Source organism: Galleria mellonella, unplaced genomic scaffold (assembly GCF_026898425.1).
Source record: "Galleria mellonella isolate WM207_F2 unplaced genomic scaffold, CSIRO_AGI_GalMel_v1 utg59, whole genome shotgun sequence".
Classification (NCBI taxonomy): domain Eukaryota; kingdom Metazoa; phylum Arthropoda; class Insecta; order Lepidoptera; family Pyralidae; genus Galleria; species Galleria mellonella.
The window spans coordinates 725,222-740,614 of NW_026442125.1; the positions used below are offsets into that span (position 1 = coordinate 725,222).

The window sequence follows — 15,393 nt, forward strand, 5'->3', positions numbered from 1 at the left end:
TATTTTCCACGCTTAGCCTCTCATTTGGGCTGTTGTGCGTATGAGTCGTGGCTAGTACAGCCAACCTAGCTCCGTCCAGAAGCGCAGAAGCTTCCTGGGTTCTTCACAGGCCTCACGGAGCGACCTCACCGTTCCGAGGATTTCTAAACGTTGATGGGCCACAACCTCACATACCAGGATTACGTGAGCAGCCGTTTTCTCGGCGTCGAAACAGCCTCGACATAGAGGGCTGTCTGTGGCTTCTATTGTGTATAAATGTTTGTTTAATGGACAATGTCCCGTTATTGTCCCTATCATTATTTTGAGGTTTTTTCTATCTAGATGTAATAAACGTTTTGATAGTCGTTGATTCAACGTAGGTACGGCCAATTTCACAGAGGGGGGAAGGGATTGTTAGTAATGGGGTCTAACTGGCCAATTGCCATCAATACACCCATATCAGGTCGACCTTTACACGGTTCCCTCTGAAAACCATAGTGGTTAATTCTAGCGGAATTGCTCACGAAGGGCTAACTGACCTGCTTTCATCATCACATATCATCCCTCACTGGTGCTCCGCCAGCGTATACCGATAGCGCAGGCGGGCTACCATTCCATTATCACCCATTAAAAAAAAATAGGCATACAGACGTATATACAGGTATGTATATACCTGCTCTTCATTTCCTGTAGGTCACATAAGAGGCGACTAAGGGAATTTTATGGTCGAAGGATGAGCAGCGGCGTTCCTCTTAATACGTGACCAAAGCCTAACTGCGGTTGCTAATTCGTCTTCCAAGCACGCCAACTACTAGCAAAACCCCTTAAAGGGGAGGCTTATGTTCAGCAGTGGACAGTTAACAGTTCAGTATAATCTTTTCTTGTAATTGTTTGTATATATAATAAGTTTACTATTGTAATTTTTTGGATGAAATAATAAAGAGTATCTGTCTATCTCTTTTTTTATCTTGCACTTACAGATTGATCTCATAGAAATTTTATATCAATTAGCTAATTAGTTTAGTTTTTAAATCAAAACGACTGGTTTTCAATTACAAATGAAGTCGGTTTTTGTGTGTGTGTGTGTGTTTTTTTTTTAATTAAATATAAAATTTTAGCTTAATACTACTATAAAATTGCAGTGCAATTCTCATTGGAATGCACCACATTAAAGTCTTCCGTTGCTATCTCAGGTGCACGATTATGCTCAAGATAGGTTCCAACATATCTTGAAATTTTACTAGCTAGAAATTTTGAACACTCACGAAGGTCGCTACTTGGTGAATTATGAGTCGGTTACACGAGCAAAAATTGCTGCAGCTTATTTTGGTGTTGAAATTCTCCAATTGAAGATCTCAATTTCATATACAAAATAACTGCCATTTTATATTTATATTCGTAAATCTAGAAGTTTCATATCAAATCGTGAATCGAAATTATATTTGAAATGTGTTAATTTTGTTTGTAATATATTTCTGTATAATAAAATATAAACTTTTTACAATACACATAAGAGTAATTTTACATTTCCATCCATAAATTTCTAACATGTGGTCCCGGCGTAGAATGGGCCACCCTTACTTTCCAGTGGATGTCGTAAATGGCGACTAAGGATCGAGACATGAGCAGCAGTGTCTCTCTTAAAATATCACAAATGTCTAACTGGTGTAGTCAACTCTCCTGCAACGCGTAGCAACTACTTTCAAAACATCCCAAAGGAGAGGCTATGATATATATATATATATATGATATATATATATATATCATATATAGAGGATATATATATATATATATATATATAGGGATATATCAGCCATTAACTGCCCACTGCTGAATATCATGTATAATAATAATATCATAATTCTAATTGGCCAGAATATGGACAAGTTTACCTTTCCTAATGGAAAATCAATAAAATGTCACAATCAATGGGGAAGAATGGTTCTTGAGTGGCGACCACGTACGGGTACAGGCAGTAGATAGATAGATAGATAATTTATTTACATTACTTACAGCATACAAATTACAATAAAAAACATACACATAATACACAGTAAAAGAGATAAAAGAATGAAAATAAAAAAGCAAAAAAAAAAAACAAAATATATAAACCAACAATTTCCTTTCTTTCCTTTCCTTCATGCGTGTGCCATAGTAACACAAAATGGTCACAACTCAATTTATTACTTTGCCCTTAAAAGAGCAAAACACTGATAATCTGTTGTGGCTAAGAGTCAGTCGCGAAATTCCTTATTAAAAACAATAATAAAAAGAATGCATTGTGTGTGTCAGTACGGGTAAACGCAGGGAGTCAGTGAATGCAGGTGGCTCAGGACCGATCTTTATGGCAGTCTATGGAGGAGGCCTATGTCCAGCAGTGGAAGGATAATGGCTGAAATCATGAATAATGAACTGCAGTAACATAGGGTTTATTTATTTTATTTACTAATCAACCGACTTAATAAATACTCATTGTTATTATTTATTTCATGAACTTATCTTACTTGTTTTAGACGTATGATTTTCGTTTATAAAATTAAAGTTCGTTATTGACTGTATTTATAAGACACTCGGCATGTAAGTTATTTTCTAAAAAGCTATGAATTAATATATTAAATAAAATAGAAATAAAAGAAAAATATTGTATTTTGATGCTATTATATTTTCTAGACTACACACTGTTTATACTAACCTTTTAAACTAACTTCCTCAAGGAAATTCGTAATTATTAAAAAATAAAGTAAATAAAGTGCTTTGTAATATTTCTAAATATGTATTTCCTTTAAAACTTAAAAGGAAATGATGAAAATAATATTTTTTTTTACAACAAAATTAGATATAGCGTGTTACGTAAAACGCTCCTATTATTATTTATATTTCAGCCGTTAACTGTCCACTGCTGAACATAAGCCTTCCCCATAAGTGGAGTTTTACCAGTAGTTGCCACGTATGGCCATGTATTCTCGGACATAGAATCATCCCTTCTTTTCTTGTGTGTGTCGAAAGAGGCGACTAAAGAAACATAATAATAGTGGAATGGGCAGCAGCGTCTCTTTTTAAACATCTCTAAAAGAAAATCCTGTATAAGTAACGCTAAATCCAGTCATAAATATGTATGAAACTGTATAAAGCACATAACACAACCACTCTTTGGAACCAGAGGGAGACTTTGTACAAAAGTCGATTGCTTGGGTACCTCTGTCCCGAAACACGAACGTGTTTCAACCGTGAAGCAGTTGTGTTTGCATGGCTGTGTTTCGGTTTGAAGGATGGCATATGGTGTGAATTTACTGGGTACAGAGGAATAATACCTGAGTCCTCAGGAATGGCAACGCATGGAGGGTATCATGGGCGAAACAGTATACTCTGTTATGTCCATTGTACTGCTCATGTCTATAGGCGACGGTTACCACTTTCCATCAGATGGGCCGTCGGCTTGTTTGCCATTCTAAGTTGCATAAAATAAATGTGGACTACCAGTCCCATTGCTAGCAATATACGCTGTCAGGTCAACTTCCACGTGGCCCCCTCTGGAAACCATCGTGCTGAATTCCAGGTGTATTTATTGCGATAGGATAACTGGCCTGCCTTTTCATTCTCACTTATCATCCCTCACTGGTGCTCTGTCAGTGTATACCGTTAGCACAGGCGGGGCTTACCATTCCATTATCATCTATTAAAAAAAAACTCATATACGACATTTCCTTATTCTCTTTAAGGAAAGAGAATACTACTTTTTAAAAGGCCGGCAGCACATTTGAAATTCTTCTGGTGTTATGGGTGCTCATGGGCGGCGCTAGTTCTTTTATGTATTATTAAATTTCTTTTATGTATATTTAGGAAAAAGAGAAAGAAACTTTATTCTATAGAAATATGCGACTACACCCACACAGGGGGTAAAAAAATATTAAGAATTATAACAACAAAACTACACAATATTTATATATAAAAAAAATTACATCATATGGTATGGTTATTGGCCGTATGGTTCCGGCATAGAATAGGCCATTCCCTCCTATCGCGTGGGTGTCGAAAGAGGTGAATAAGGGAGAGCGAGGGATAAGCAGTAGCGCCCCTCTTAAAATATCTCTTAAGCCTAACTGCGGTTGCATATCCACTTAACAACCGTGGTAACTACTGGTAAAACCCCCCAAGGGGGATGCTTATGTTCAACAGTGGAGAGTTAAAGGCTGATATGACAATGATACTTATCTATACACGTATACAGCTATGTAAATATGTACATATAAATATGTACAGGTGAATCGATTGGAATGATATCTGACACTCAGACAAACTTTATCTAATATTAATACAAATAAAATATTCATTGACCTAATTTAAATGGACCAAGCCTCGAGATATAGCTAGTGTACAATACATTTAGTATACACTAAGCAAATGCGTGTCTAATGAGAATCTAATCCATTAAACATTATGGCTTCCATTAAATGTGATCGTCGATTAACGCCATAGGCCACCTGTATACGCTATGTCTTCAGACTTACGAAGTACCTTCAATCCATGCAAAGCTAGATCGAGTGATTACATTTATTTTATAATTTATCACTTGTATCAGATACTTTGCAAATACGCTACTTACAATTTGGTTTGATTTTGAATACAAATTAATATTAATGATAATATTATATCATTAATTCAAATTTAGAATTCATTATAAATATGATTCTTTGAAATCAATACCGTGTTTGAATAAATGAATGTTGAATGAATGATGAATAATTGATAAATGAAGACTGGATGAATGAATGCTAAATAAATGATAATGAACGAACGACGTATGAAAAACGATTGAATGATGGACGAGAAACGATCAGTAATAGACTATAAACTCTTAATGATGGATGAATGATGAAAGAATGATGAATGGCATTTAGCATTCTTCTAAAAGAATGTAATATGAATTATGAATAAATGATGAACTAAAAATAATTAATGATAAGTGAATGTTGAATTAAATATTAAGGACTGATTAATGGTAAACAATGATTATATTTGACGTAACATACTGCCATTTTAATAAGAGAATACCAATTTCTTGTCGTTTTAACCCACGTTTACAGGTGTCTATAGAAGGTGTTCTATGAACCCCTGTAAGGCAATTATCTTAAAAGGATTCCGAACGATTTATATTTTAATTTGTAGTATGTTTTAGTCTTTAGTTAATAGAAACTTACATCGGTTTTTCTCTCATAAAAACTTCCACTCAAGTGTACACACTTTGGATATTTTGTTGTTATGCGCAAACGAATTTGTGTGCACCGCCAGCGATGTACCGTTGCATAAACCTAAATAAATAAACCGAATGTTGCTCGTATCTCCCCGAACTAATATCTGTGTTGTGCAAACTCAGCGCGCCGAAATTACTGGAATTGCGCCTGGGGCAATACTTTTGCAAGGAAGTGTACGGAGGCGCGGCAACTCGGAATAGCTTCTTGGTATTTGCCTCGTACATTTTTAAGTTACATACTGCATTTGGAATGCATTGTAATATATATTATTTTGTTTCATTTAGAACGGCAGCCCTGTATAAGCCAATGTAGAGAGCTATGCTTTATCAGACGGAGTGATAATTTCTAATTTGTTTTGTAGAAAAGGCTATGCGTGCAGGAGGCTTTGTGACGCATAAGCATGATGTAAATAGATAGATGCAGAAGTAAATAAATAGCCTTATTCGTAACTAGATGGCGCTGTGTCCATCACACAATCTATGCAAAGTTTGTACTTTGAGTGGAAATTATATATATAAAGGTACTTTATTATTTATACAGTATTATCATATCTATTTGTACAACAATTAGTCCATTACACTAAGGTTGTCTTAAAAAGATTGTTCTAAGCAATAAGACCGCCTTAATGTACTTACACAATTGTATCGTTATGTTTGTAAATTGTCTTATATTATATCATATTTCCTATATTGTATAATACAAACAAAGTATACTCATTCATTCGTTAAGTTTCATCGCGTATTGAGTAGTTTGTAGTTTACGATCAAATAAAGAAGCGCATAACAAAACGTTACACAGCCAAGATAAGTTGGTTAATAAAATTACATATTCCTCTATATGTAAGATTCCCTTCGAACTATGTTATAAAACCGCTTTTTTACGATGCAACTGCAATATTCACATTTCCCTATTATTATAATATCTTCTACTCGAAACACTATAAAAGTAATGAAAATATGATTGCATATTCTCCATGCTCGCGACTATTACGTATTCCTGTTTTCTCCATGTTACTTTTATGGGGTAATAACAGGAAAAAATATGTTTTATCTGACATCAAAACACTCCGCAATTTTAATATGAAAACGCATAAATAAGAAAGCGGAAAATAAACTTTATCATCTTTTATGAAAGTCGGTCGAAAAATTGAACTTCTTAGTACTTGTACCTCGAAAGGAAAAACGGAACACTTACAGGATCATTTTGTAGTTCGTTTGTCTGTCCGATTAGATCCTTTTTTCTTGAGCCTGTTGATCAAGTTGAAACCAATATCAATCCTATTTATATACCCCATAAATACTCGAAATAAAAACGGTTTAGAATCGGCGATGTAATTTCGTTATATAACTTTCTTTTAGAAGTCCTTCAAAATCGCATAAATAAGAATGAAAACAGCAAAAAAAAAACTTGCCAGCCTCTCCAAAAATCGGTCCATAAAGTTACACCCTACCGCAGAATCTTAATTAAACTTCTCGAAGTCAGATAAAAGCCTAAACATAGTTCTGGCTTCAAAGAAATAATGGCAAAGTTTTTAATGGGGAAACGGTTTTGTGATATAAATTCACTTCGCGATGTCCCAACTGTTATGTATATGCGAAGTCTTAACGGAGTCTTTTTAATTTTTTTTTATACGACTTAGAATGGCAAATAAGCTGACGGCCCACCTGATGGAAAGTGGTAAGCGTCGCTTATAGATATGAGCAGTACCATGGACATAACAGAGTATAGTATTTCGCCCATGATACCCCCATGCGTTACCATTCCTGAGGACTCAGGTGTTATTCCTCTGTACCCTGTAAATTCACGCCATATCCTATCCTTCAAATCGAAACACATTCATGCATGCTTTACGTTTGAAACACGAATAAGACAGAGGTGCCCAAATAAATGACTGTCATACAAAATCTCCCTCTGTTTATTTATTTATTTAATTTACTAGGTAATCTTTACAGTTTCCTAATATTCTTATCTAGGAAAGTGGCAGTATAAGAATAAATACTGTGTTCCCGGTGTAGATTCGGTTATCCCTTCTTCTCCTGTGGGTGTGGTAAGGGGTGACTAAGGAAATATAATGGTTGAGGGATAGACGGCAGCGTCCATCTTAAAGCATCTCTAAAAGCCTAACTGCGGTTACCAAGCCGCCTGCCAAACTTGGCAATATAGAACTTTATTTCTATTATTGTTATCTATTATGTATCAAGTTATTTGTTGTTTCATATTACTTTATCACACACAGGGTACAAAGGAATAATACTTGAGTCCTCAGGAATGACAACGCGTAAGAGGTATCATGGACAAAACAGTATACTCTGTTATGTCCATAATACTGCTCATGTCTATAGGCGACGGTTACCACTTCCCATCAGGTGGGCCGTTAGCTTGTTTGCCATTCTAAGTTGCACAAAAAAAAAATAAGAAATTTTATCAAAGTCGTTTCAGTAATTTACTTTTTAAAATCAAAACTACATGTTACCACAACTAAAGTAGGTTTTTTATATTTTATATTTATTGTAGAGTTAATTTAAAACTTTTAGCTCACCTATCGCTTAGCATGCGGCTCGTGTACTTGGATCCGGCTAAAACACTTTAGTGTTTCCATATTTTGTGCTACATTAGCAATTTTATTTACGAGTGTAGAGTTTTGGAAATGATCGACCAATTTTAGCTCTAATATACTGCTCTCCATTGCTATTTGGCAAACCCCGAACTTTGGATAAGTGGGTATAAGTCAAGATATCTCTATTTTATTTATTACTAGCTTTATCTCACGGCTTTAGCTGCCTAAATCAGTATATAAATTATTTCATGTGATAAGTTAGGATATAACCCACTCTGATACCGAATTTAATTTAAATCCGTTCAGTAGTTTTTGCGTGAAAGAGTAACAAACAAACATCCATCCATTTTTACAAAATTTCGTATTTACAATAGTAGTGACATAGATAATACAATACGGAAATAATCAATATACTGTGTACAAGTGATCCTGCTCATACGCGTATATAGGATTTTCGAAAATAATGTATTATGCCTATAGCTGAAGTTAAAATACCATGTGGTCCTGGCATAGAATGTGCCACTCTTTCCTATCTCGTAGGTGTTATAAAAGGTGACTGAGGAAACTTAATGGGCGACAGGTGAGCAGCAGCGTTTTTTTAAAATATCGCCAAAAGGCTTAATGCAGTTGCCAACCCGGCTGCCAAGCGTGGAATTTACTAGAAATTTCTCCCAAAAGCAAAGAAGAAGCCCATATTCAGCAGTGATCAGATAACGTTTGATATAATAATAATAATAATGATAGGTTAAAGTTTTTTTAAAATTGTTTAGGAAGTTATCGAGTTTTTCCATTACAAACAAACAATCAAATCTTTTCTCTTCACAATATTAATATAGATATACATAGATAGGGTACAGTCGAAACAAAATCTACATGTAGACACATTTCCGCGTTCGAAATTCAAATATTTTCAATATCTAATACATCGCCGTAACATGTTGCCGCTTATCGACATATCGGATTGAATAATATCATCCGAGTACATTAGCTGCAGGGCGGATATCTCTCTTTTTTTTTTATATACGCATTGTTTATTTTATTGTACAACATTGTCCCTGTGAGCCGTGCATTTTTCCTTTTGTGTAACGCGACACATTTTTATGTGTGAATGTATTTCGTTACAGAATATTTACTCTTTTGTCGAGATAACGGTCTGAATTAGCTATGATTGTGGGGGTTTGGTGTAATCATGAGATTCTTGATACGCTTAATGTGTAAAGATGCTGGAATATATGCCTCTGTCTGTCGCCCTCTTTATTTGTCTGTACGGGAAACAAATATTAGACATATATGTTGTTTAAGGGAATAAAGAGAGGAAAGATATAGTTTGCAAGTGCAAGAGTAACAAATGATTATAGTTTTGAATAGGATTTTGTATTTGAAAAAAACAACAAGTTCTAGTACCGGGAGAAAGGGATTGCTAGATACTTTATTAACGAGGCCACTTCATGACCGCCAAATGACCTCTGAAAATTGAATGGTAAAATACCTACACATATAGATTAAATAAATATATTTTCATAAAGATAAATGGTGCTTTGTAAGTTTACTCTTAAAATTCTTTTTTTATATACAACTTAGAATGGCAAACAAGTTGACGACCCACCTGATGGAAAGTGCTAACCGTCGCCTATAGACATAAGCAAGTACCATTGATCATAACAGAGTATACTGTTTCGCCCATGATACCCCCCATGCGTTGCCATTCCTGAGGACTCAGATGTTATTCCTCTGTACCCTGTAAATTCACGCCATATCCCACTATTCAAACCGAAACACAGCCATGCAAACACAACTGCTTCACGGTAGAAACACGAATGGGATAGAGGTGCTCGACTAGTAATCGACTTTTGTACAAAGTCTCCCTCTGGTAATATTTAGGGATTGACTCACGGATAGATATGGGAAGAGAATTCCACAATTCAGCAGCATGGATGATAAAAGGCTGACTTGGTTCATGTCAAAACCGGTTATTTTTATTTCAAAACTAATTTGACCAATTTTATTAAAAACTAAAACTACCGAACGAATTTAAATAAAATTACTGAGACCAATTTTTTTTTTTTTTTGTAAAATGTAGGTACTGTTTCATTATTAGAACACTTTCCTAAAAGAATTATATGAATTTTAGTGTCTCTCTGTATTTATATGATTCGAAACTATACTAAGTGGCAACAGCAACTAATATCAATACATTTTTATAGCGTTTTGCTTAAATAGCCCATTCGGTATAGGTACAATAAAGTAAATAGCCCAAAATGGGTTTATTGAGGTGAAAATGTACGAGGGTTAGCAAATAAAATTCTATTAACCGGTTCGTTCCGGTTTGTAAATGTACCAATTTTATCCATTACATTATAATACCTTTTAGCAATAATAGATTTAGTGGTGTTTTTTTAAACTATTCCGGTATATATGTACGTATGATACCGATTTAGTGCTGTGATTAAAACATGAAAATCAAAAGCTGCATGAATGAATGAATTTTATTGCTAAAAATTTAGTACAATATGGCGATATGGTAATATATAATATGCACCAAGATTAATATTTGTTTTTTTATTATTTGAATAGATAGTTAATTTTGAGTAAATTATTATATATATATATATATACATACATGTTTGTTTTTATTATTTACTTCATTTTCTCGCACTGTATAACTATGTTAAAGTGAATGCTGTGAATACCTATAATAGGCATGTGCATTAATATTATATTATATTTAATGTTTGTTATATCTATATGTTATAATGCAATATGCTGTTGGTGTTCCTTAAATAATTAATAAATAAATTATTTTTTTTTACAGATAATCACATCTCCCCTCTTAAGGAGAGGAGATGGCGAACTAACCCCCGGCAGTAGAATATTATTATTGTTATCATATCAGCCGTTTTTGAAAAAATTCTTTATAAAAACTTGTTTTTATTAGCAATTTAGTACTGTTAGAATCTCCTGTATTTTCTCTATTTTTGTTTTTATATATATATAGTAATCTAATAAGACATGTAACATACATTGTTATTAAAACTAATTGTAATTTTTTATCACTTATCACAAACACTTTCTTATATTTCAAATTTAGAAGATTTATAAGCAACAAGACTGTTGCTAAGATTTGTTTTTTAATGAGTAAAAATAGAATGGTAGTTCTACGCTATCGGTGTACACTGGCGAGGTACCAGTGGTGTATTATAGGTAATGATGAAAGTACGCCAGTTGGATCATCGTGACGAACTCAACCAGAATTCAGAAAGAACAACCACGAATGCTTCCAGGGGAAGCACGTGAAGGACAACCTGGTAGGCTATATTCTTAGAATTCCGATACTCAGACCCTATTATTAATAATCCCTTTACCTCTATTACAAATGGGATTAACATTCTATTTTCATTCAATAAAAAAAACTCCTCTCCCACACAAAAAAAAGTAAAGTTATAGGCGTAAAGTTATTTCTAGAATATTCGCCCTAATGTTCCAACAAAAACCCACTTTGCCGACACATAGTATTGTCTAATAAATGTGCTTTATTGAGGAACATCGAGAGTCTCAGTCAGATCGTCATTTGGCGGTGATGAAGCGGCCTCGTTAATAAAGTAACGCTCCAGTCCTCCGCGACGATAAACTGTATTAGATCTCTTACTATACGAGGTCTGTCCGGAAAGTTCGTATAAAAGTGTTCTGGAATGCGAGAAAGAGGAGTGGGGAGGCCAGGTAAGCGCAGGACCCCTTCCTTATGTCCCTAACAATGCTTCAGTTCTGGTCTGACCGCCGTGCGGTGCGAACTGGCTTGTCACGCCATCTGTGAAGTTACCTCTTAACGAAACCCCGTCGGCATGGAGCCCGCTTCCGTTGAAGAGCAGCGCGTCGTAATCAAGTTTCTCTCGAAACTCGGCAAGAATGGCCGTGAAATTTTTGCCGATCTCAGAACAGTAAAATCCCAAAGCAAAGAGTGGAAGACATCCGGGGAACCACGAACAAAAAAATCAAGAAAATCCCGCTCAAATGTCAAGACAATGTTGATTGTTTTTTTCGATGTTCGGGGGATTGTCCATCAAGAATTCGTCCCTCCAGGCCAGACAGTTGATGGAAAATTCTACGTCGATGTGCTCAGACGCCTCAAAGCTCGTGTGGCACGAGTTCGTCCAGAATTGGCGCGAGAGGGGCGTTGGATTCTTCACCACGACAATGCCCCTGCCCACACCTCTCTTGTTGTCCGTGAGTTTTTGAGTAAAAATTCCATTACGGTGACCGAACACCCCCCTATTCGCCGGATTTGGCCCCGTGTGACTTCTTCTTGTTCCCAAAAACCAAATTGGTACTTCGGGGGCGGCATTTGGGGGACATAAATGAGATAAAAAAAGCTACGACGGGGCAGCTGAGAAACCTACAACCAGAGGACTTTCAAGGAGCCTTCTCACAGTGGAAACGGCGTTGGCACAAGTGCATTATGTCACAGGGGGAGTACTTTGAAGGGGATAAAATTGATTTACCTGAATAATTGTAAAATAAAATTTTTAAAAAACTTTTATACGTACTTTCCGGACAAACCTCGTAAGTTTTCGATTAAGTGACAAGTGGGTGAGATAAAGTCACAAAAAACTCGATTGATAAATTAAAACTTTTCATCAATGCATTTTGGTATATTTTGGACGTTTTTTTTTTGTACTGTATTTATTTTTATGAGTAGAATGACAAATAAGCAAATAGCCCACCTGATAGAAAGTGGTAACCATCCATTTAAACATGAACAGCTCATGGATAAAGTGTACTATGATATTGATGGTACTCCTTATGTGTTGCCATTCTCAAGGACTGTCGTATTATGCCTTCGCACTTCGTAATTATACTGGCCTTTAAACCAAAATACAACCATGCAAGCGCAGATGTTTTATTGCAGAAACAAGAGAGGAAAAATTACCCATTCAGATGATCTACGGATAAATTCTCATTTTGCTAAAGTGAATTCAAAAGTGAATAACCTATATTTTTTTACCAATTCTGAATCGATTTTAAAAATTCTTTTGCATGTTCTACAATTGATAGGATATTGTAGGGAATAGTCATAGCATTAAGTCGGTCTTTTGTACCACTTTATATTAGTTAATAGCATTTATAACAAATAAATTTGCTTGGGTACCTCTGTTCCATTCGTGTTTCAACCGTGAAGCAATTGTGTTCTTCGGTTTGAAGGGTGGCATATGGCGTGAATTTTAAGTGTACAGAGGAATAACACCTGAGTCCTCAGGAATGGCAACGCTTGAGAGTACCATGGGCGAAACAGTATACTCTGTTATGTCCATGGTACTGCTCATGTCTATAGGCGATGGTTACCACTTCCCATCACTTGGGCCGTCAGTTTGTTTACTATTCTAAGTTATATAAAAAAAATTACTCATGCTGTAGTTTCAAAGCCAATTCAGTAGCTTTATTTTGAAATCAATTACAACTGATCTTACCATAATCAAAGTCTTTTTTTGGAATACGATTTTAAATTATCTATCTGCAAATATTGCAAGAACGATAAATTGTAAACATAGTAGTGGTTACTCTGAATCAGCTCATATGGATTGAGTTAATATTTTATGTGGTATGTGAATGGCGGATTTTGTGGGTGTCTTGAGAGTATTTTACCGAAGCCTATATACCTATATAGGTATAAACCTAATGCCTATTACGTAATCTGTTATCATTAAGGAAAGGTAGAGGTTTAGTCTAGGCAGTATATATTGCTATTACAATTTATCCCGAGTCGTGTATACTCGTATATTAATTTAACCTTAAATTTTCTCATTTGTTTTTTTATTTTTAGAGAAGCAAAGACCAGACGAGCTACTTAATGGAAAGCGGTTACCGTCGCCCATAAACACCTGCAAGACGAGAGGAGTTGTGTCGTCGCTTGTGCGTTGCCGGCCTCTTAAATATTTGTAAGCAGATTTTTTAAATTACCCATATTATTTTGTAAATCGAAAACCGAATACTGTATTAAAATTTACTGTAACAAGTACGAGTATTTTTTTTTAATAGGTGAATATGGAATGATAACCCTGCCCGCGCTATCTGTATACACCGACGAACCACCAGTGAAAGATGATAGGTGAAAATGAATGCAGGTCAGTTGGCCCACCATGATGAATTCGATAAGAATTAGCCATGATATTTTCTAGCGAGAACCGCGTGGAGGTCGACCTGATAGGGTGTATTGCTAGCAATGGGTCAATTAGACCCCATTACTAACATTCCCTTTTCTCCTGGGTTATTAATTTAATACCCCTACTAACAGGTAAGGGTATTAAATTAATACCCTTAGGTTGTTTCTTAAGATTTCCTGTATTCGAACAGCAATTAGTGAGCGTCCGTGGAATTAGACTCGACAATTTTTAACTTCTCAATATTAGTTTAATACTAACTTTTACGCGCAATTTTTCCTGCATGCTCTGGATATGTATACTATTTATACTGATCCGGATAAAAAGTAGCTTATATTCCTTTTCCATTCCAGTAGCAAATATAAAAAAAAATAACAAATACAACTGAAATGAGAACTTCCTTGTTTTGGAAGTTATCTAATAATTTCAAAACAGACCCATCTCCTTTGATGTCCAGCACATTAACACAGTTTGTTGCGACCTGTCAGCCATTTCAATTAATGTAACCACCGATGCGATTGGTACATCCTAAATGGGTATATTTGCATTTGACAGAGCGTTATTGGAACGTTGATAAATATTTATGCGACGATGGGTTTGAAATTTGAAACATAATATTGTGCGTGATAATTGTGCAATGTCAAATGAGTTCGGTGTCAGTCTTGAATGACGTCAGTTTGTTGTTGAGTTTGGTGTCATTCAACAATGACACTAAAGACATTTGACATTTATCACGGCGCAATTATCACGCACAAAATGAGCTAAGAAAACTGTTATTATTCTAGTAAATTTTATAGCATTGCTAAATTAAAATATATTAGATTCAAAATATACACAAAATACTAAAAAAAAAGAAGAACAAATACTAGACTCCGAGCGGGGATCTAATTCTTAATTCTTAAAAATGTCTCACATAGAGGTGAAATAAGTTTTTTTATGCAACTTAGAATGGCAAACAAGCTGACGGTCCACCTGATGGAAAGTGGTAATCGTCACCTATAGACATGAACAGTGCCATGGACATAACAGAGTATACTGTTTCGCCCAAGATACCTCCCATGCGTTGCTGAGGACTCAGGAGGCGTTGCTGTAATTCGTCTGTACCCTGTAAATTCATTGCCATGCCACCCTTCAAACCGAAACAGTCATGCAAACACAACTGCTTCACGGTAGAAACACGAATGAGATAGAAGTGCCCAAGCAAACGACTTTTGTACAAAGTCTCCTTCTGTGCCAATAGCCAATTGTGCATATACAAAATGCTAGGCGAAAATTGATGGCTAATATGGAAGGTTGTGGAACTTCTGGTAGTAATAGTGGTGGTCAATCTTCGAGTGTTGGCAGTCACATACATACTAGTGGTAGCGGAATTAAACAAAATAATTCTGATTAAATAACCAGTAATGGTTTTAACATTCTCCGGTAAACACATTAGTAAACATATTTAGGTCAA

At 35.4% G+C, this 15,393-nt stretch overlaps 1 protein-coding gene across 2 annotated transcripts in view; it reads left to right on the forward strand.

Moving 5' to 3' along the window:
* The window catches only part of LOC113522870 (inactive ubiquitin carboxyl-terminal hydrolase MINDY-4B), a 155,049-nt gene that overhangs the window by 61,060 nt on the left and 78,596 nt on the right, over nt 1–15,393 (forward strand). Inside the window, exon 2 of one of the 2 annotated variants that reach the window (XM_052899616.1) lies at nt 13,604–13,718. The exons of the other annotated variant lie outside the window; for it this stretch is intronic. The gene's annotated coding sequence lies outside the window, so the exon portion shown is untranslated. The remainder of the gene's footprint in view (nt 1–13,603; nt 13,719–15,393) is intronic. 2 annotated transcript variants of the gene reach the window in all.